The 20,913-nt window shown below is 38.5% G+C and overlaps 1 long non-coding RNA gene and 1 pseudogene across 1 annotated transcript in view; both read right to left on the bottom strand.

Moving 5' to 3' along the window:
* The window catches only part of LOC139968848 (uncharacterized), a 190,391-nt gene that overhangs the window by 57,813 nt on the left and 111,665 nt on the right, over nt 1-20,913 (bottom strand). The window lies entirely within an intron of this gene.
* On the bottom strand, nt 20,060-20,283 carry LOC139969294 (U2 spliceosomal RNA; annotated as a pseudogene).

Raw genomic sequence — 20,913 nt, 5'->3', positions numbered from 1 at the left:
ATTCTTTAATCACATTCGAAATCAGTAAGTATGCGCTATATGCCATGTTCAATGCAGAAGGGGAAAAAATACTGGACAAATCGCCTTTTCATAAGATGTACCACTCTCAAGTGTGTATTATACCCTGTTCTTGCTGAAAATAACTCCCGGCATATACATCAAATTATGACATATTTGGTAGGATTAGCCAAATGCGAATCTTCAGAGAAGTCAGACAGTTTATGTTTCAATCTAGTCAAATAAAGTCGTTAATGGACTTCTTCTAATCCTTCAGCTTTGTATTTGCTATTATATGAACGGTTTCATTTGGAGGAGTTTGTTGTATTGTGCCTATGAGGAAGTTATAAGCAAATCTTAAACTTCGGTTGAATCCGTGTAAGATGGCTATATACGCTATCACAAAAACATGTCAAATAGCCTTGTTTGTTTTCAAAACGAACTAACCCACAAAGTGTAGGCCTAGTTTATAAAGTTCTTGATAAATCAGTTAACTTTGTTGTATTGTTTCCATGGGAAATGTGATTAAAGGTTTGAATACTGTAATCTTGAATACTGAAAAGTATGGTTTGGTGATCGGATGTTAAGAGTTCGAGTCCCACTGTATCATAGTGATATCGTTTTATCTTTATAAGGTATTTCTATCTCTCTGCTCCTTAAATCTTAATTCCAACATACATTTTATCAGCTGACGTGATGGCCAATGCTATATAGAGGGTGACGAAAGACTCATTCCTTGCTGGTAGTGTAAATCGTTCTAGGGTTCGGGCACGCGGAAGTTCACAACGCTTCTGTGGACGGTATGGCACTTTTTGTGGCCTAGGATCCCGTGTCCATGTCTCCCTTGATGTCGTAAAAGAAACCGGGGGGGGGGGGGGGGAGAGGCGAAGACGGTCGGTCAAAGGTCGACCAGGAGCATTCTAGGTGGCGTGCGTGAATCCTTGCTCTATGGCCAGAGGGTCGAAACACTCATTTGCGATTGGCATATGTGCAGTCACCGTCCACTGTTGTGGCGCTATTCTCTTACGAAAGTACGTACGGAAGCTTGTAAGTGCCGTCATAATATTACTGAATGCGTTTGTAAAGAGTACAAGAATAGCGCCATCGCATTTTATTTCCTATGCCGCTTGCAAAGGGTTGATGATGTTCGTCAGCAACACGGTAGATGCAGACATATGCTTGCCTGTCATCAGTATCGTCAAGAATCGTACCAGAACACTACATGTAAATTTACTTGGGCCCTTGGATAACTTAAAAAAGATCATTAAAGCTAATTCGATTACTTGGTGATAGAGGAAAGTCCGTCGCAGGTTACAGAAGAAAAATGAAGTTAATTCACAACTATAATCAATTTAAATTATTTTCATGTTAGGGCATCAAAAATAAATGCTATAAAATGTATATATAAAATGTTTTAGTGAATAGCTTCTAATATGTACTCACGTGTATAGATAATGTAATGTAATCTTAGCTGGTTACACTAGCTACATCTGGGAACATGTGAGCTATATATAACGTTGGTTGAGACGGACGGAAGAAAGGGATGACTAATTAAATTATAATTATACTAATTATCTTTCGTAAATATGTTTCTTTCAACAGCGACAATTCATGGCTGTCAGTCAAAGACTTAACAATGACCGATGTATTATATGACCTCAGCACGAACAGTATTACACACACATGTTTCACAAAGTCAGGTGGCTGTAGCTGCATGGGGTTAACTAAAGAAACAATTTGTATAGAAGACAATGCAACATTCCATCTCATAGTCCTTTATCTTGAGGTGCCAGCGGAACCTAAAAATGTCGGCCATAACGGCACCACGAACCAAAACCGATCCCACAGAAACTAATATCACAGCAACAATCATCTCCCTTCACTTGAGGTACTTTGAGCTGCAAGGAATTTCCAAGGACGGCTGACAAATGAACAACACTTACTTGTTTCATCACCATGACAATGAATTCATCTGGACAATTCTTCAGAATGATTCAGCTTTCAGGAAAACAAATACCTTCGTTGTTTTCATTCCTGACAAATAGTGTAGAACTGTGTCTTCTTGAAATGTCAAGAAGTCTCAAGAAGAAAAATTGCACTGAGTGGAGGGTAACCAGTTCCGCGACATATCAAGAAGCTAGCATACGCCCGTTAAAAGTCCAATTGACTTACACACTAAATCATAAAAGTAATGTGGTCTCTAAGTCTAAATATAAGTTCTCACTATCTAAACTCTACCCATCACTGGATAGCTGACAAATTGGCCTTTCATGGCACCATCAATTTTCCGTATCATGACCGTGTAGACATTTTGCTATCCGAGCCTGAAGGTTCGTCACTTGTAAACAAACCTCTTCACACAGTAGTAAACAATTTTCGTACGCTGCTCCTAGGAGGCCTAAAGGGGTCTAAAATTGCCTCAAAAATTGACCCAATTGTTGCACCATATGTACTTCCATTCCTGCTCTTCAACATGCAAGCCACAGGCAACCAGGTCCTGATTGATACCCGTAAACGTATCAAAAAGATGTATTCCTTTTGTAGTTTGGCACGATTCCTGAGATAGGAGAACAATCAGGCGGATGGATATAGACTCAAATAGGAGTATGCCACCAGAAAAAAAACTTGCACTAAAGTGGCAGGTAACCTGGGTTGCATCTCTATGTTCCGACATCTCTATATTCCGACGTCTCTATGTTTCGACAAAAAGAAGTAATTAGGGACAATTTTTTATTATCCAAAAAAACTTGTTTTCTTGGTACAAACGAATTTTTGGATAAAAAAATTGTCCCGAATTATTTCTTTTTGTCGGAACATAGAGACGTCGGAATATAGAGACGTCGGAACATAGAGACGTCGGAACAAAGGGATGTCACCGTAACCTGTTCCGCAATGTCGCCGCTATCTTACAATGATGTTGTACCAATGTAATAGCGAAATTCATTCTACATTAAGAGTAGGATATCAAACGCAATCCTTAGCCCGATTCGATATCGACACAAGGGACACGAGGGACATGAGGGACCCAAGGTACTCATTTGACGTAACATCGTCATGATCATACGGTTACAGTCTCAATGAAAAGGCGACCGAGGTTGAGAGAGAGTCAAATTGTTTGGTTTTCGTGCCCAGGTTCTATCTCGAGTGACTGTAAGTGATCCTAATCTCTAGTAGGTTAATGAATGTTCGTAATGGGCTATCTATCCCCTTCCCATTCCCAATTTGTTCAAATTGGTGCCGAGAATTGGACAGTTTAGTAACTTCATAACGTTTGTCAGGAAAATTCACCGACAGTTCGCTTCATTTTAACCCTACGCTACTCTACCCATCACACCCATACCCCACCTTTAAAGATATCTTCCAACGCGCTGCAAAATGTCAAGAAGTACTTGAAGAACTTTGTGACTTGTGGAGAGGGAGAACAGAAGAAATAAAGGAGTATTCGGGTGCATGCTGACGTTAACAATTGACTTCATGATAAGACATTCAAGCATTGATTGGGTTTGATAAGTGTAGCGGGCGAAATATTCACAACATTAAAAGGTATTAAACCCTTTTGTAAACGGAGAGTTGGTGGGTGGAGGGGAAAGTGGGAGAGTTGGAGGATGGAAGGGAAAGTGTCTCTTGCACGTAGTATAGCTGGATTCTGGAAAACGACCATTAAATTGTGCAATCCTAATAGAAAACAAAGAATCTATTTTTACACACGCACCGAAAACGCCGTCAGTTTTGATGTGTCCTTTGAACTTTCCGTACAGGAAAACGTTATAGGAGAAAACGCCCCAAATGAGTCATTTCGGGTTACTGGTAATTTGAACATTTAGGGGAAAAAGACTGGCTCAAATTAAAACGAATGTTGACAGTTTTCCAGAAAGTTTTGGATATCTATAAGAGTATCATAACATATTTCGTAGTTTTTGGAAAATGGGCATTTCCACACTTTCATTACACTTCAACAAAAAATAAATGATATGTGAAAAGGAAGCAGGGACTGTACTGGGAGATAAATAGAAATAACAAAAAGAGAAGGATAATACTTTAGTCGCTCAAAAGTATGTTCATTTCATTTGAACGATACAGTATGGCGTGACTATACATCGTTTTACACGGACTTTGAAACGTCTGTGTCTATTTGGCTTACTTGTGTGTTATAGAACGCTAAAAGTCTCACATGCACTAGTGATGCTCTGAGCGATAGGCCTATATCCATGTTCCAAAACGACACATTCAATTAAATACCAATAAATTTTACGACATTTTGATGATGAGCTGAATGTTCAATGACCTAGCTGCAGTAATAAAGGCGCTCTAACATTTATTGAGAAATGGATCTATGTTAATTTGTTTACGATGATTTGTTGGTTAATTCCGTTTAAAGGTTGAAATTGTTTGCTGTTTAATTAATGTATTGTTGTGAAATTCACAAACAAAACACAACATGTTAAGACATGTAGGATATGTCATATAACATATAGTTTTAAATACATTCAAGCACAAATTTCAAGAACATTCCTTCAAAATGGTTGGGAATCTATGTTTATTCTGTAAATGAATGTGTTCTTGTGTCGGTTGTGTAAATCTTAACAGGAGAGCGCCCTCTTATTTTGAAGGATCGTTCTGCAAAAACAGAAGTAAAAAAGCGTTTCACTACAGTGGTCGGAGTGAAGGCTTACAGCGGGCAAGTCATGGCTTAGAAGTTGTGATAATATAGCCGCAAATTGCACAGACCCGACGCGACCCGACGCGACCAGACACGACTCGAGGCGACCCGACCCGACGCGACCCGACGCGACCCGAGGCGACCCGACGCGACGCGGGTCGGGAATGAGTTGGAGACAGTCGTGGCCACCTATAGTCGCGTTACCGTGGGATCGCACAATAGCCCGACCCGACACGACAGTTTAATTTCACGTTCATCAGTCCATACGGGGGAAGCCGTTTTGACTTCCTGCAGCCGTCACCTGATCGGATCGTAGTCTGGTCGTGGACAGCCGCAAACTGCCACGACCAGACTCAACTGCGACGCGACGGGCCCCGACGCCGCGAAAAAATATCAAATATGTTTGATATATCCGATTTGGTCACGACGAGGACCGACTGTCGGATCTAGGTCGGGTCGTGAACACAATTTCGCGCCATTTTGCACCGGCCCGAGTGCGAAGGCGGCGGATTTTTCGTCGCAGTCGCGTCGGGTACCAGTCGGTCGGTGGAATTTGCGCCTGCCTTTGTTTTCTGTAACCTCGTTACAGAATTTTTCAGCATATCGTCACATAAAATACACCACAAAAAGACAACTGTTTCATATTAAAACCACCCAAGCCCCTTTTCAAAGAGAAAGTATGCCACTCGGCGAACAGGAGTTTTTCCCAGTGGGTTATGGCTTATTCGTAAAAAAAAACAACAGCATTTAACTCAGACTGATTTTATGCATTAGATCACATTTAACATTCCTCCGTTCAAAATGTATCAATTCTTATATACTATTTTAAAGTAAAAATGTATTTCGTAGAATGAGACATGATTAAAATACTTTGATAACGTACAGTATACTAGCGGATACATTGAATTACTATATAGCGATACATCGACTGATTAAATGATGTCAAATGTTAGAACAAACGCTCGTAATTCTTCCAATAAGTATACCATCAATTATTATTGGTTTTCTTCAGATACCGTTGTTTCTTGCGAAGCTTAAAATGATAAATATTACATTATCTTCTACGTTGCCTCAGTTTAACTCATCAATTAAAAATTTCTTTATAAATCACAAGAGTGACAAGTTTACAAAATATGACTATTTAATCGGTTCTTGAAGTGGAAGAATTTGTCATTACTCAGCTATTCGGTGAGTCAAATGTACCATATACAAAAATTGACATATTGCTGTTAATTAAATAAAATATTTTCCTTGTTTCTGTGGTTACCGATAAAAGTAAGGTTCAAATGTTACATCATATCTGGTTTGCTTTGCCTGGTTGTCATGGTTATCAAATCTTCCAAAGATAACATGGTTATGTTATATTTGATCACCAGATAACTTCTCTTACATTATTTCCTTTCTATATGAAATGCATCCCGATGACATCAGCATACTGCTTCATCGAGCGCGTACGCGACAGAGGAAAACGTCTTTAGACAAGTCGAACATTTAAATTTAGCATATGACGTCAACCACATCATGAAATATCACCGTGTCATGCCCATTCGACAGCATAGTTGTGGTGGTCATATTCTACGGACGAAACCGGATAAGAAGAAGCCTAAATTTAGATCAAAGCATCGAAAGAATCTCTATGGGACTATCAGTCCTATTATGTTTTCAAGATGTCCAGTCATCTCGCTCCAATTGTATTTGACACCCGGATTCAAACATACTTGACAACTCAGGAATGGCATTTAAAGAGGTCTCCGTTTTGTTTGAACAAAAAAAGCTTAAATATTTCACAAATGATAAAACCTGTACGACCAGTGGCAGAAATTTAAATTATGAACCATTGTTTTTAGTCTCTATAAGAGACTGAGTTGGAAAATAAACGAGTATAATGCAACTATGATGGCACTTCTCAGACTCATGGAAACATATTTTACTCGTCTCGCTTTGTCAGGAACAGTTTAGACTAGGGCAGGGGGGTTCAATTCATTTTCTCCGATAACCCCCCCCCCTAAAAAACAATTGTTGCAGCAATGGGCCAGTGGGAACCAAATTTTCCCTATATCTATTGATTTAACAAACTTGAGTGTAGACGATATAGTAGGACGTTGAAGCCCAATAACGTAAAGGCCTATACAAACCCGGTGAGTGTACGATTGTGGGCCGATTTTTTTTTTCTCGGGTCTGATTGAAATCATTCGAAGGCCGAATTTGATCCGCGGACCGCCTTTTGGCAACCCCTGGACTGGGACAAATAAATGGACGGTGTTACCTCAACTTGGGAGTGGAGTTGTTTTAATATGTGGTAAAGATAGATTGAGGTATAGAACAACGGCTTAAAGCGGCCGGGTGTGTGTGTTTGGGAGGGGGGGGGGGGGTGGTTGGGGTACGCACAAAGCACATTTCACAGTTGTTGCCCCGCCCCATTAATTGGGCGGGGGGACTTACAAAACCTGGGTTAAAACTATCATATTGCCTTCTACCAATACAATTCGGATATACTACACCTTAATATCAGATTCCTCTTACCACTAACCACCTAACCACTAAAATCGATAAAATGGATTTTGGCATTTCAGCTTTACCAAAAGTGACAAAGAAAGAGCATTATAGTATGGAGAAAATGCAGGACGTTTTCGTTGTTCCTTTTTTCTTTTCTTTGTTTGTGTCGATATAAACGTTTGTGGACGAAAAAATCTACTGTTGATTCTTTAAATTTCTTTAATCACCTTCATGGTATTTTAAGGGCACCCGGATTTAGACCCCTCGTTGACACATGACGAAGGTGACAATTCAGTGATGTCGCAAACGCGGAATACCAACAACCCAAATTCCTTAGTGGAATCAAGATTTTCATATCATATGACGTAGAACGAAGAATAACTACGGTATATTTTGGGTTCAAATTCGGACGATATGATTGAATATCATTTTATTCCACGTCTTTCGCTACTATTTTGGGGTGGTTATATTTTCTACGTCATTTACATAACTGAATATGCAACAAGTACCTTTCATTGTGTGTTGTTTAATTCTTACATAGGTGTTACTTGAATGAGAGCCTCGCCTAACATTTCACCTTGTGGCTTCTATTCCTTGTAAATGATGATGTGGTGTGCTTCTGAGCAAAGCTCGAGAAGCTATATAAAATCATCGGTACCATCATAAGATGAGACGAACATCGCATTTTGTATATATATTTTTTTCATACATTTTACAGGGGAATGTGGGCTGGGATTGGGAGGAGTATGGTGGCAGTAAACAGTTTGTTTCCTTTCGGGTCACATCGTGGACCTCTTAGGGGGGGGGGGGGGAGGGGGGTGAGCGTTCAAGCACAAACTCCGATGTTTGTTCGTTCATCAGTCAACATTTTCATCAGTAAATTAGATCATGTCAGAAGAGTAGAAGCTAACCAATTAGGAAGTATGCAAGGACACTATACTCATTCATTAAAGGGTGTGACAACTCGCGCAAAAAGAAACGTCTAATGCCGGTAATTTGACCTTGTTTCAAATGAGGTGTAACAAAAGTGTTAAACACCACCATCGATCCCCGAAAATACACACACAGCTTGCTGCCGTCGGTAATTAGACACTAGTGTACAGTCAGTACATACAGCTGCGGTCAATACACACAGCACAGTATACAAACGATACAGCGATGGACATCTCAGGTCCAGCTAAAGATAACAATTAAGGTATCACGTTTCATTACTGTCTGCATTTTGTAGCGACACGAACAAAACGTCACTTGCGAGCAACAGAAAGTTAACTTTTTCAGATGGCCGCACGCGGTTTGGGGCGAGTCTTCAATGCCTTTAAATCGTGTGTAGAATATAGCTGTTATTCATTTCTTGCAATGCTTACGATCATTTTATTTTAACCAAAAGGGGTTTTTGGGGGGCTGGGGTGGGGGGTTCTTGGAATTGGGCCAAAGACTCTGTACACCAACACCTGCATGGAAACTGCTGTACAGCGGCACATATGCTGTATTGTTATACCTGGCACAGAATCAGTTTTTTAATCATGCCACCCTGAGTCTAGAGAGAGGGGATGAAGGGCAGAGATGGTAAAGGGGGAATGGGGGGGGTGAAGTGCAGGGAGGGAGGGGATGTAGAGGAGGTAATGGAGTGGAGGGAGAATGCTGCGCCAATACACTGTACCAATCACGATAAGAGAGCAGTCTAAAGCTGTTTTGGAAAGTATACCAGTCTCTTCGGCATGTATGATTTAAATACGAGGGAGAGGGGCACGGAGGGGGAGGGAGGGGAAGGACGTGGTCGTGGTAAATAATTATGGGAGTTGAAAATTGTAGAAAGTGGAATTTTGAAAGTGAAATGAATGATTGGTTAGAGCGGGACTCTAATCTCGCAGTGACCCAACAGTTTCGTACTCCATCAATCTACCTACTGATCTCTCTATAGCTAAATATTTCGTTGAACACTGTCAACCATGGGTCGACATGCAAGATAGACCCCGCAGTATTTACACACCCTCTAACCCAAGGGTTCCCTAACTGGGGTGCATGAACCCCCAGGGGGTGCGTGACTCCATCCCAGGGGGTTCGTGAGACGTTTCTAAAAGTCAAAACTAGAGTACTTTTTGTTGAACTAAAATCTGATATATCATATAATTTAGTAATGTACACAAGTCGTACCTATATCGACAAACTCTTTTCGCGCTCTATACACATATGTTGCCATTGAATAGCATCGTACCGTGCATTTTCCGTTACATTATTACACTATGAACTTGATCTTTTACGAAGCACTGTTATGAGTATTATAATATAATAATGACTCAGATCGTGTCTCGAAAAGTTGGGGGTTCGTGGACAACTCTGACATCAACAGGGGGGGGGGGGGTCGTGGGGGGATAAAGTTAGGGAAGCCCTGCTCTAACCAAACAAAACATGTCCCCCATTTTCATTCCACCAATCCAGAGCAATTTCTTACGTTTCCTTTTTATAGGCTTACATTAGTATAAACTGGGAGCCTCTCTTGCTATTGTCCTTTTAATGGAGGCTTGTTAGCCCTGATCTGCCTGTCATACCCTGTCCAAATATATGCTTCTGAGGTATATTCTTTGGGGTGTCAAAGAGGAGGAGTAATCTACCCAACATCGCCACCCCCCCCCCCCTCCCGTCCGGCATCACATGTTTTTTTTACTACAGTATTACTCTTATCATCCATGGAACAAAGTGACAACCACAAACATATGGTCCTCTCATTAAAAATTAAGAGAGAAAATCAGTCATGTGACCAAAGGCAAGACCTGTGGTGTATGTAGGTCAGCTTATTTTCCAATCTAATTCCTTTCGGATGCAGGATAAAAAAACACCACATTATTATCGGAACTTTATACACCTTTTACCGTTCGTGACATTGTTGAACTCTCTCTACAGAATTATGAGCTTAGTTCCGAACTCTACAAATTGTTTCCTTTTCCCCTTAATTAATCATTGTTTTTTAATTTATCTTTATGGTCGTTCTGTTTTAATGATTTTGACGTTAGTCATAGATTGTGATGCACACGACAGGCAGACGACATTCACCACGACCTCTACAGTCGCTTTAGCTCCAAAGTTAAGCGTGCTGAAAAATAACATTGCTCAAAGTTCCTTAATTGCTTAATTGTGACTCTCCTAATTAAGACATTTAAATATCTCACTTAGTAAACATTTTATGGAGGGTGACAGTAAAATACGTTAGTTCGGTTTGAGCAGTTTGACGGGGGCGGTCCGCCCGGGTACCAGACAGGGGGCGCCATGCCACAGTCCAAACCAAAAAGAGAGAAAAAAAGGAGAAATAAATAAGAGAAGACGGAAAATTCCTAAACATATAATCACAAGATAGCACCATTTTGGATCGAATCCACTTACATAAACAAAAAGTTATCCTCCCCTCCCCTTAGGCCCCTCCCTAGGACGACATCCCCTGCACATGGGGGAGGCAATGGAAGGAACCGCCCAGGTGCCAACTATTCTAGGTACGCCACTGCCTACAAATGAAAATTTCAATAAAATCATTCTCGCAACCGGAATCAGCATGTTTCATGCGGCTCGTAGTAAGTTTCAAAAGTCGGGCAAATTTTCTGCCCCCCCCCCCAGTTGGGACGGTGCCGTACGCCTACGGAAGGAGGTGGCGTAACTGCCTAACTATAGACACCGCCCCCTCCCCCCGCCCATCCAAACCCACAAACAGCCTAAAGTATCCTACGAAACTTGCCTTCATTGAACTGGCCAAACGTGATTTTCTGTTTTAATTCAATTTTCATATTCTCATGTTATCATTGCGAAATGACTGACATTGCAAAGTCACGTTAAATAATCGCAGTACATGCATGGGTCCACATTTCGAAACCTTAATTTGAGGTACAGGTCAATGCCTTAGACTCCCTGTGTCCCTCTTCTTTATGTTCTTTCAACACTAGTTGGCGTGTAGATGTTACATATTTAAGATGCACTTTTTGCAAATGTTAGCCACCTTTTAGCTATGAAAACTACAATATAAAGTGAGATTGAGGCTCAGAATGTTTTGAAAACCGATCTGATTTTCGTGGCAAAGAAGCTTCACGTGGCAGTCGACCACAGGGGTACGGAAACAAACTGAGCCTATCCACTAATCCTTTCGTGGAAATTAGGACTATTAAGTAAAGATAATTGAAAACACAGGTAGGTTATAAAACAGTGCCAGGTCGGAATGTCGGTCCGTTGAACGACTCGATAGGAATTTTGTTGTTCTCCACCCATCTGACGAGGTATTAACAACATAAACAAATAGGCCATGATGTAAATAAGATGTAGGGATGAATTCTGAAGTTGTTTGCTGAGATGGCGAAAATACATGACTTTAAAGGAGCATTTCGCGCTAGGTCGCAAAGTTACATTTACAAGACAATATTATGTTTCTATAAACATCATTTTTTTCAAGTTCTCAACTTTCTCTGCATTATTTCGGCAAGAAATTGTATTATAACTACAATCCTGAAATACATTTGCTTTAAATTATACATATTAACATATCACAATGACACATACATGCCACTGAGGGGTTTGTTCTGATACCTTATTCGGACCGAAAGATATGTCTCACTTGTTTCATCCTAATTCCTGACTTTTCCATTTCCTTGACCGGTGCTTTGGCCGAGTGGATTAAGGCGGTGGCATTAGAAGCAATGGGGCTTAGCAATCGGGAGGTTCTGGGTTCGAAATCCGGCCGGGTCATATATGTAAGGTGGCTTTTTCATCCAAGAGCAATCTACGGTTTTCCCATCTGAAATGACTTTCTAAATTAAAAATATTCCAAATTTAAGTTTAAAATGTTGAATTGGAAGCCACCCGACGTGTAAGTTGTAATCCATAAGCCCTTGCGGGTTTCTCCCACATTTGTGGTCGCTTGTGCGTCGTTAAAATAACTGCTGATTAGTATTGTGATTATTATTGGCGTCTTTATTGACGTCTCTTATTTTCAGTTGCACAGTTTAGATCACTTAAGGTGGCATATATATTAGAGTCTATATCAATCCGCCTGGGTGTTCTCCTATCTCAGGAAAAGTGCCAAAATGCAGTAGGAGAACATCTTTTTTAATATGTTATCAATCAGGATCTGGTTGCATGTGGCTTACATGTTGAAGAGCATGAATGGAAGAACATTTGGTGAGAAAATTGGGCCAATTGAGGCCATTTTAGACCCCTTTAGACCTCCCAGGAGCAACGTACGAAAATTGTTTACTACTGTGTGAAGAGGTTTGTTTACAAGTGACGAAACGTTCAGGCTCGGATAGCAAACAATCTTCACAGTCATGATACGGAAACTGATGGTGCCATGAGATGCCAACTTGTCAGCTATCCAGTGATGGGTAGCGTTTAGCTAGTGAGAATTTCTATCTGGACTTAGAGACCACATTACTTTTGTGAGTTATAAGTGTGTAAGTCAATGGGGCTTCTAATGGGCGTATGCTACCTGAAGAATTTGCGAAGGGGCAAATAATACTACAACTGCACGTAACACTGTGTTGATGATACGGTTACCTTCTCAATTATGTGAAGGAATTAGGGAACAGAGGTGGATAGAGTTGTTAATTTTTGGCTTTGCATAACAAGCATCTTTATGGTAATCTGAATAAAAGCATTCTCGATCTTTCAAAGAAAGATTATGGGGAGGGGGTGTGGTTGAGAGGGGGTAATGCATTTGACGTTCTGCATCATGAACCTTCTACCATTATGATTATGCTAACTTGTGTATAAAAACAACTGCTCCGAATTTATCAAATTTCAGAAATAACAGATAATTATTCCCGAGGAAATACACGTCTAATAATTACGCAAACAAAGCTAAGAATTGTGTGGGAATCTATAACACCTTCATTGCAAGAGAAATGATTAAGTCGCAAACGTCTGAGTATCTTAAACAGTTACGAATTTTTATAGCTGTTTTTGTTGTAAACCACAAATTCCAGACCGATATATAAAACAATCTTAATTCCAAGTTCCACGCAATACAGAATGGTTCTTTAATGATTAGTGACAATTCGCTGCATTTCAGGTCAAAGACCTGGTTTTGTCGAATCAATGAAATTTGTTACCTCTTACGCATTCCCTGTTTCGCTTGAACAGGAATCCTACTATAGTAAACATTGCCGTTTTAAGAGCTAAATGAAAATAACTTTGACATCAACAAATTCCCTTCTTTGAATCCGTGTGAGTCTTTATATATATATATATATATATATATATATATATATATATATATATATATATATATATATATATATATATATATATATATGAAATATTCGCACCGCCCTTGTTTTAAAAACCCACTTCATTGCTTCACATTGCCTAATATGCGGTGACCATGCAATTAAAAAGCTTAACATTGAGAGCTCATCGCATTCAAGAACCACTGACCTGCAGTCCCATATTCCCAGATTCCTAGCAGGACCTTCATCAGAGGCTAAAATGAAGCCTCTGAAGAAGATCCTGCTAGGATCGAAACGTCAGGCCAACTTATTTTTACACATTCTCTTACGCAGGCTCTTTAGTGGATAAGCAGTTTTCTGATAGTTTTATTTTATGTTGAAATTGTTACAGTTAGTACCATAGCAAATGAACTTGAAAGTAAACATATGTGACGTCATAGTTGCAAACTTACAGTAAATGTTGTTTTTTTTCATTATTTATTTATTTTTCTTACTTTATTGTTGTGATCTTGGGTAAGGTTCCAACGTTGCTTTAGTGGATCTGGACTCATCAATACCCAAGATTTAGTAGTGTTTTCATAAATTCAAGGCGAAACAAACCCAACGATTATCTCTAGCTCTCGTGACAGGAATCTTTGTGCAGAACAACTCTCCCAAACATCTAAGAACAAATCTTGCTAATTTTGGAGGATTTTATTTTGGGAGTGTCTGGGAGCTGCCATTTTGTAAATCTGTGGTGTCATTTCTACCACTATCGGGTCTTAACCGTTCACTGTCTTTTTGCTTCACTTCTCATATTTTAAAAGGTAGAATGCGAATCGTCTGGACACTGAAAATAATGCCATTATTAGGTCATGTATACAAAGAGCTCCAAATTGTAGAGTCAGCAATTGCAAAAATCCAACCCCGTTACCGAAATAAAACCTTTTACATAAAGAAAACAATCATCAGAGATTTAGGTACGTGTGTGATTATTGCTCGATGATGCAATCTATATTTAGACTTGATCAAGTCCACAGCCTTGGATGTGAAGGAGCATTAAATCTGCGATATCTCCCAAATGGAATCAGATTTTGCCTTCGTTGTTTGGAGAAAGTTGTTCATGACAGTTATCTCTATCGCATAGAACGATAGTGATTTGTAGGGTTTGTGTCTCCTTAAAGGTCTGCTGTCTAGACCCCAACTATAGCACGCTATCATGGAAAAGTTTCTTGAGTTTACGTAATCGACCTGCTTTGGTCGTAAAGTGACCTCTTTTTACCAATTAGTCTGCAACGCCTGCCACATATTTTTTTCTTGTATGAGGGTCTTTGTGTGAACGCTGTATGATTAATTACACTGTAGACATGAACATATTTCCACTCAGTGTTTACACAAAGAGCCTTATGGTGTTAAGAAGCTATGCAGGCAAATTGTAGAGCCCGGGGATCTTTAACTGCATCCCAATTTCGAAAGAAGAAAAGTGAACGTTTGATGAAAAGAAACACTTATAAGAATTTTGTTCGAGTTTAGCTGCTGACATCAAATCTGTTTTTTTTTTCCAGTTCCCTCTTGTTACAAACCATGTCAAAACTTTCAGATGTTGACTCGACAACGATACAAAGGAATTGAACGCAATTTTTTTTTTGGCTTCATTCTTTGTTTTGCTCACTTTATCGTTTTGACAGAACATGTCAACTTCAAATGCTGTTATCTCCAAAGCGGTAAGTGAGAATTAGATGCAAATTTTTACGAGGATGCGTAAATATGTTCCTCTTTCATCAATTAATAGTTAACATGCCCTCTTGACTTTCCTGTTGACTAAGTTGTTGCATAGTTGGGAGACTATTAATAAATACACCATAAGCTTTGTTTTAGTGGCCACAGTGACAAATAGAACACGAAGTGGGTGTTACCATAGGAACCAACTCTCAAAATAACCTGTTTGTTCTTCCATAAGTCATAAAGGAAACCATAGTGGAGCATATGGCGATCTAATAGTTATTTTAATAGTATAATTACAGATATGTACTTTACTGGCAACCTGTTATAAAAAAAAATCTGTAAACTCTCTAACCACTACAACCCTATAGCACGCTATCATGGAAAAGTTTCTTGAGATTACGTAATCGACCTGCCTTGGTCGTAAAATGACTTCTTTTACCAATTAGTCTGCAACGCCTGCCACATATTTGTTATCGTATGAGGGTCTTCTTGTGAACGCTATATAATTAAGTAAACTGTAAACATGAACATATCTCCACACAGTGTCCCCCCCCCCCACCCACACCCCAACCCAACTCCCCCGCAAGCAATATAATACCAAAACAACAGATATAGCTGAATCACGAAAATTTTCGGTAGTCATGGTAACCAGTATATCAGTATTCAATTACTTTGTGGACCATATAAGGCGTCCCTAAAGTTTTTCTTAATTTTTATGTACGTTAACAATGACGGTCATTGACGTCACAATAGAGTCGTATACTATATATTCGTCACCTTTATTGTTCCTTTATTGTTATCGTTTTTCTTGGCTTTAGTACTTTATCAAGCTATAACAGCTTCCTATATATGACCTTTAACTTTCCTCGCTAAGATTTAACAATTTCCTCAATAAGATTACTTTGTACTATATGCAAACAAGAATAACTACCAGGTGAATCATTTCGCTTTGGTGTTTTTTATCAATTACTCATGAATCCACTTACATCCCAAAATACCAAATACATCCATGGACAGTATCGAGGTTGAGATGGGGAAGGGGAGGGGGGAGGGGTGTGGGGAACTCATTTGTAAATAATTGAATCGTAACAGATCAATTATTGTAAACAAGACCTATATTTGGAAAGAAAATACTATGACACAGAAAACTGATTAGGAATTATATTTAAAAAAAAGTAGTAGACAGAGCAAAAGAAATTAATGTCTTACTCCTTCACAATATGAAGAAAACATAAACTAAAGGGGAGAGGTGGGGGGGGGGTTGGGAAGGGTGGGGTGGTGGGTATGGTGCTGGGTGGGGAAGGGGAGATGGAATACAATGTCGAAATGTCAAAAGCTTGGCAAAATGGCGTGGTTACAATCTATTCACGACCAGTGATAGCAAATACTGTTTAAGACACCCAATCCTTGTACAACGTGAAGACCTTAGTAAGCAAAGGGGTCAAGCAACCGTTAAACATCAAAATTATATCATCAGCTAGCAGATTGTTATAGGTGACCATTTCCTTAGTCATGTTTCCGACATCATTTTTGTAAGGTTAAGACCACGATGAGGTCCAATACATCTGATTCATAGGTCATCCTCTTTCTAAATTCAGATCCCTTTTCAAAACAAATAAACAAGCTTTTTTTTATATTTTTTTTTAGGTTTTGTTTTGACTGTTTATTTCAAGAAAAAGGTACAAATTTAGCTCTCAATTTCCCAAAGTCATCCTACCATTGTCGTACAAGCCATAGACCCGAACACAGATAAAGGAAATTAGTCAGCTGAATTGAAAAATGACTTGTTTTGTGGGGGGTTTCTACTTTTGGCCAGAAAGACAATCCGATTTGAGTGAAGAATACCAAGAGTTATTTACCGTATCGCCAGAAATATGATGATAAGAATAATTCTATCCCTATGAATTTGGAAATGACAAAGTCCGACAAAGATTTCTTTAGACACCTATTGACGGTTTAATTGGATTTAAATCAATTATAGTTAAGGTTTATACTGAAATGGCGTTTTCACTCCCTTGGTTAAAAGACTATGCACCGTATAAACAACATACGAAATTCCCATTACCGTATATCTCAGACTGCTCAACAACACTTGTGCAACGAAATCACTCCCTTAATGCAACACTGACCATGCATCAACCGTATAATCATCGCAAACAGAGATAAGAAATACTTTTGCTTTTCTTGCACCATGTATACGAATCCTTTCAATAACTACGAAGAAAATCAATATTCTTACCAAAAAATTGCACCGTAGTGAAATACTTAATGAGGACAATGATTAACAACAATAATTATGCAAGCATTGCCCTGAATATATCAAATTACAAGGATTAACCATCATCAACAACCTTAATTAAATTAAAAGAGCGAAAGGTTTTTTTTTTCAGAACTTCTTTCATGACGTCATCGCACTCGACTTTAATACTGAGACCCAATTCTTGGAGTAAGGAATAATTTGTCTGATGGTGAATATAATAGTTTGCATTAAACAACACATTAACCGCATCTAGGTTAACGAAATAGATATTGAGATGGCGTTTTCAACTAACAATGTCGATCTTTTTTGCTCTTTCAAATTAGACTAGGCGACGTATTGTCTATACCAGAGGATTATCCTCTTCACTTTTTGTTTGTTCTGTTTTCCACCTTTTGGTGGGCGAGGGGGGGGGGTACAAAATATGACTAAACACGTCGGTGACAAATTTTGTGAATTTAGTATAGTACCGGTATTTCATACCCTGTTTTGGATTGGCTCATAAGCTATTTACAGCTGTTATATATACGCTGTGACTGTACTGTATTTATTTATTCCCTAACAACTCAATATATATATATATATATATATATATATATATATATATATATATATATATATATATATATATATATATATATATATATATATATATATATACATATACATATATATATACATGTATGTATATATATATACATGTATATAAATGTATGTGTGTATGTGTGTGTGTATGTGTGTGTGTGTGCCCCTCAAAAAATAGTCTACACAGATGCGAGAAAAGTGTGTCTGCTATAATTGGTGGATAGACGATAATTTAAGTTTTGTCTTCTTTTTACTAAGTTACACCACAGATCTTGTGCAGACATTGTATGATATGCTTGAAAAAATACAGGAAATTGTTGTTGTAACTACACGCCTTATAAGAACAGATGAGAATCGATGCGTCTCATCGAGAATCACAATGAAATATCACGGGAGATTTGTTGAAGTCCTAGAAAATCATTAACTGCTTTGGAGGACCCTTATAGACTGATTATACCAGTCCATTTGGTTTATTACGCCTTGCCATCATGAAACGTCATCTTGACTCTAAAATACGAACGACCATTATCGATAACTTCTTCTAGTTCCAGATCGACGCTTTCCAAAGACCATTTCTTTGGCATTTTGTGATTTCGTCCTAACGCTATTGTGCTTGTTTCGTCCCCATTCGCGTTCCTTGATTGGGTGACCGTCACAAATTACGTTCATTTCCTGCGAAAGCGAGAAACTTTCATCTTTCATTCTGTTGATGTCATCCTAAACTTAATGGTCTGTAAAATTTGCAAATTTTTGTCTTCATTTTAACTTTAACCGAAGAAAGGATTCCATCTTGCATGTTTGAAAGTTTTGTTTGTAATAACTTGATATTAAGATTTAGTAGACGTGAAATTGAGAGAGAAAGCTGTAAAGAAAACAGATCGATTTTATTCAGTTTTATTTAACAGCTTTTTCTCCTTGAATTTGATCATTTCCCCCTCTTTCTTTGCTGTTTGATACTTAAATTCCATACCAATGCAGGTCACCAAATGGACTATAGTTAAAATTTGAAGTTTAACTTAAATAATTAATTTCATGCGAAATTCTAGAAGGCTATCAATTTGCTTGCTATTATTATATTTAATACTAATATAAAAAGTGTATGGGCTGGGAAATGTATCTCCCTTTGTGCTTTTCTCATGGCATTATGGAGGTTGGGAGAAGGGGGGGGTGGGGTTAAAGGCCCAACGCTACTGCGTCCGAGATTTCAATTCCCATGGATATATATATATATATATATATATATATATATATATATATATATATATATATATATATATATATATATATATATATATATACATGATTAATGATAAATCTCAAAAACAAAAATTCGAACGAGAACAATTCCTGTCGGATTCATCTACGACCCATTGATCGTATTGATCAATTAAGCATGTGAGGCAATTAAACTAATGACCCATGTATCCTCCCAAGAACACTTCCGTTATATAAATCCCTTATTTCCCGGATGTTACATACCCATTGATTATGTTGAGGGGATCGGTCTAAAACTCAAAAGCTATTAGACCGTTTTCATAATAAGTCTACATATGTTTTTGTTTTGTTTTTTTGGTGGTAACAATCTATTACATAGATAAAATACAAAACTGGATGTTTTGTACATTTTCGAGATGAAATTACATACCCACCCTACAGCAGCTGGTGTATCCAACCAGGGGTTCCAGATCGTACGTGCTAAATGACTTGATGTTATAAACGATGACAAATACACATTCATTCGGTAAGATTAATATGGTTACGGTTAACTTGTAATATGGAACGCATTATTCCCTGAAATGTGAACAATAACGTTTAGTTCATGACCTGGTTATGTGCAGTCATTGTCGCGACCAGAGGTTAACAAGGTTAAATTTACAGGACAAATAATCAATTTAGAATGTCAAACAAAAGTGAAAATCAGGTTTTCATTAACTCTGTCGGTTTGGTCTGTGTGTGTGTGTGTGTGTAGATATACAAGGTACAACCACACATTGTATCATGTATGACAAATTATCCAACAATTAATCACAACGATCGGAATTAATGCTTTGAACCTAAATTAAAGGCATTGACCCCTTCCCAAAATCTTTGCGTTATCAATGAAAAAAATATAAAACACAACTCACCAAACATTCTTGATAATAATAATAATAATAATAATAATAATAATAATAATAATAATAATAATAATACTTTTTAAGAAAAAGTCGCCCAGGAGAGAACCTGGGCACGAAAACCAAACTACCGAACGACTGATCCGTTCTCAACCCAGTCCCCTTGCGTCGGGACTGTGACTGTGAGATCATCGTAGGGTGTGCATCACCATTCCCCTCGAAAGGGAACAGATACTACACATGATCTTAGCCGAAAGGCCGAGAAGCGTAATAATAATACGTGTAATAGGCTATGTATTAGACTTAAGTAATACATGCATAAATACACAAGAAATAGGGCCATGTTGTTTAAACTCGGAGAAAAACGAAAACAGTGAACTCGGAAAGAATAAAACTTTTTGAGGTAATCATAAAATAAATAGGTCAATAATGTTTTTAATTTGCAAGAATAACATGAACTTGATGTCAAACGTTGACAGTACTACGTTTGTAACAGCAAGCGTTTAGACAGTAAAGGTGGTTTCAAAAGCTCTTTAATACGATTAAAAAAAAACTGCCAATTATGCATATATTTAAATATATGTAATTTTCAAAACATCTGCAACATTAGTATCCCTGCTATTAAGAATACTTATTGAGAATATGCACAAATGGGGCACGAGTTTCATATAAAGACCTGATGGAGATGAAATTAAAATTTCACATCGACACTTTCTTTAAGGACGAGGCCATCAAGGGCTAAGTTTTGTTGTGATTTGATGTTATGTGCAAGTGAAAGAGAGAGAGACATGTGGTGAGAAAGAGATGTCTTTGTGTGTGGACCACCCCTTCCCATCCCCGCCGTAACTCTGCCCTCTCCTCCCTCAACCATTCACCCCGCCCCCCCCCCCCCTGCGTAGA

This window comes from Apostichopus japonicus, chromosome 6 (genome assembly GCF_037975245.1).
Source record: "Apostichopus japonicus isolate 1M-3 chromosome 6, ASM3797524v1, whole genome shotgun sequence".
NCBI classification, from domain to species: Eukaryota; Metazoa; Echinodermata; class Holothuroidea; order Aspidochirotida; family Stichopodidae; genus Apostichopus; species Apostichopus japonicus.
The sequence above is the reverse complement of the archived record's forward strand: the minus strand, read 5'-3'. Positions and strand labels throughout refer to the sequence as shown.